General features: G+C 44.1%; 1 pseudogene; it reads right to left on the minus strand.

Moving 5' to 3' along the window:
* Positions 1-2,554: 2,554 nt before the first annotated feature.
* The window catches only part of LOC100959817, a 2,123-nt pseudogene continuing 1,601 nt past the window's right edge, over positions 2,555-3,076 (minus strand).

Consider the following 3,076-nt stretch of genomic DNA (forward strand, 5'->3'; position numbering starts at 1 on the left):
GTTTATGTTGACTTTTTCATAGTTTTGAAACAAAGAACTGAGATTAGTTAAGAGAAAAATAAAAATAAAACTTCAGAGGTGTGTCCCTGGGAACACTAAGGCAGAGATGCACAAGGGTAAGTGGTCTATTAAGAAAAACAGCTACTAAAGTTTAAGGTTATTCTACAAACACCAAAGTAAACTGGCATTACTCTCAGACTTGGCTTCACTATCAAAGTATCATTAACGTATTTGCAAAGCAAGTACAAATACACACTTTAAATGTTTTTGTCCATAAGGTAGATCCCATTAGACAAAAGACAATTTTACTTAGTAGGCTTCATCTTTCTGTAGGTTACCAAGGATATTATTCATCACAAACAGCAAATCTTTCTCCAATTCAAAGAAGAGAAACTTTTTAATAAACCTTCTTTACTTGTCACTACGAAAACCATTATTTCTTGCTTGTTACCACTTGCCATAAAATCAGCTGCTTTTCCAAGCAGTGCTAATACTCCCTTTGGCAGACAGATGTTGTAAATTGTTAGGTGCCTTTGTTGATGGTGGAAATGTTTTATAAAGCCCGGTTGTTGTACATACACCCAAACCATTATCAAGTCACAGCAGAGATTTGTCACTAAAAGCCCTATTCATTTTTATGGTATTTCTCTTTAAAGAGCTGTATCATATTTGTGTTAATTGGAAAGCCAATTGGAGAAAGAAAAACTCAAGGAATGTGCTTTATAAGCAAAATGATTAATAATAATAATAATTACTACCATAGTTTATCAATCTAATTTTTCTTGCTGATAATCACTCTCTGTTACTTTTAGCAGGCATTTAAAAATAAAACAAAGCTTGCGTTGTCTCAGAAGAAAAGTCCAGGACCTTAAACAAAGCTGAGTAATAAAAAAGAGAAGCAGGTTTGCTTGGAAATGGAGAGAGTAAAGCAAAAGCAAAACAAAAGCAAGAAAGCAACAATTCTTCTTTGTATGTACTTGTCAAAAGCACTGTTTCACCAGTCAGGTACAGTGAACTCCCAGTAAAGAAAAAAAGCTACTGCAATACCCCAAGACTCAACACTGAATCATAAGAAAGAGATGTGGTCCAGGGGAAGTGCTACAGGAATTCCCAGATGTTATTGTTCACAAAACATTGTTCAGAGAATATTTCATTTATGACACTGATGAGGCACAGAGTTTTCTTCTAAAAAGTAGCATTTCAAAGTTCTTACTATGTCGATGATCTAAAGAGTGATGCCATATAAAAACAATCTTATAAAATTGAATTTAACATGAAGACTCAAAGTCTAATAGGTTCTAACAGGCCTTCATTTGGGATGTAAAATTTTAAAAGGCAAAGATAAACTGAGCAAAGAACAAAATGCTTTTTAAAATCAATTTATATGGCAAAAGTCACAGAACAGAAAAAGAAAATGACAAAAGCCACAGAAAATGAAAAGACAATAGCTTGTGTAGCCCAATTGTACCCAATGGAGGAATGCTCTCTGGATTAATGCTTTAATGTGCATGGCAGTTATTGGGGGCTGTTGTTAAAATTCAGTGTTAAACACAGATTTGGGATGGGCCCCCAAATTCTAATTTCTTTCTTCCTTTTTTTTTTTTTTTTTTTTGTGGTTGTTAGGAACCACTGTACCCTCTAGAACCCTTTATTAAGACCTTATTGTTTAATGCACTTAGAGACACTGATTGAGCTACAGAAGTTTCCTGCACCTGGTTCTAGGTCACTCTGTGTGAGCTTCCTCGTGCTGTTGGGAGCTGGGAGACTGCTTGTCAGAGGCAGGACCCAGAGTGGGAAGGATGGCACCTCCTCCTGGGAGCCTTAGAGTGGGCAGCAGACTTCAAGAGAGCATTTGGGATAAGCAGAGAGGTTCGGAGTGTAGGCTTAAGCCAGGGCTCAGGGCCAACATTCCCTGAGATAAATCAAACCCCAGCTATCTCTGGGGTTTCAGAACAAAAGCTAGGTATGGGGAGCAGCACTGTGGAGGGGGGAGAAGGGTATCTCCCTGTACTGCTGGAGCTGAGGACAGAATGGGCTCTGGGTGATGGTTATATAATCTGTGGCAATCTGAGGGGTCTCCTGCATGACAGTGGTGGGTGCAGTGGGGGTTGAGTATTCCTTATAAGGGAATCATGCACCACAACTGGGCTGAAGCACCCAGCACCAAGCCTGGGGCAGTGGTCTGCTGGGGTGGCTAAGTAGGTCAGGAAAGCCACGTGTTGCCCATACCCCACTTTGAGCAACTGTGTTCATGCAGGATGAGGCAGGGGCCCACTGCTGGGGGATGGGGTCATTTCTCAGGGCTAGGTATTGATGCTACCCTAATTCCTTAGACCAGAAGAACTTGGTAGGGTGGTTAAAAGTTTCCATAACCAAACCCACTCTTCGGATCTGCTAGGAGTACCCCCTTCATCCATGCAGCTCCAGAGACTAACTGGCTACTCTCGCTTCCCTAGCTTTCCTCACAAGGCACTTGTTATGCGGCTGCTGAGGGGACAGGAAGGGAGGCCCAGGAGGGAGCTCTGATGGTGGCACTCAATGTAGAGGGTTGGGGCTAGTGGCCCACGAGCAGCATGGCCAGGAAGAAAGTCCCTGCGAGCTGCAGCCATAGCAGGGCTGCTGAGAGCACGGCATTGACCACCAGCGAGCAGGACCCAACAAAGAGGCATGAGACCTCAGTTCACCACAGCAGAAGTGAGCAGTTGGTTTAGTGCCTGGCTCAGCACTACCAGGGCTGCTCATCCGGAGAAACCCTCCAGGAGGCCTGGGCCAGGGCCACCACCAGCATGAAGACCTAAGTCCAGAAGCACACCAAAAGTGTAGAGGAAGGGGTTCTGAAGTGCCCGGGGCAGCTGCTGCCGCTTCGTGAGCAGCTCTGTGTACACGGATGAGAAACCTGGGATGAGGCAGTACGGGACGGGATGAGGCAGTACAGGGTGGGATGAGGCAGTACGGGATGGGATGAGGCAGTACGGGACGGGATGAGGCAGTACGGGATGGGATGAGGCAGTACAGGACGGGATGAGGCAGTACGGGATGGGATGAGGCAGTACAGGGTGGGATGAGGCAGTACGGG

Source organism: Otolemur garnettii, unplaced genomic scaffold, assembly GCF_000181295.1.
Source record: "Otolemur garnettii isolate 467f Iridium unplaced genomic scaffold, OtoGar3 scaffold00009, whole genome shotgun sequence".
NCBI classification, from domain to species: Eukaryota; Metazoa; Chordata; class Mammalia; order Primates; family Galagidae; genus Otolemur; species Otolemur garnettii.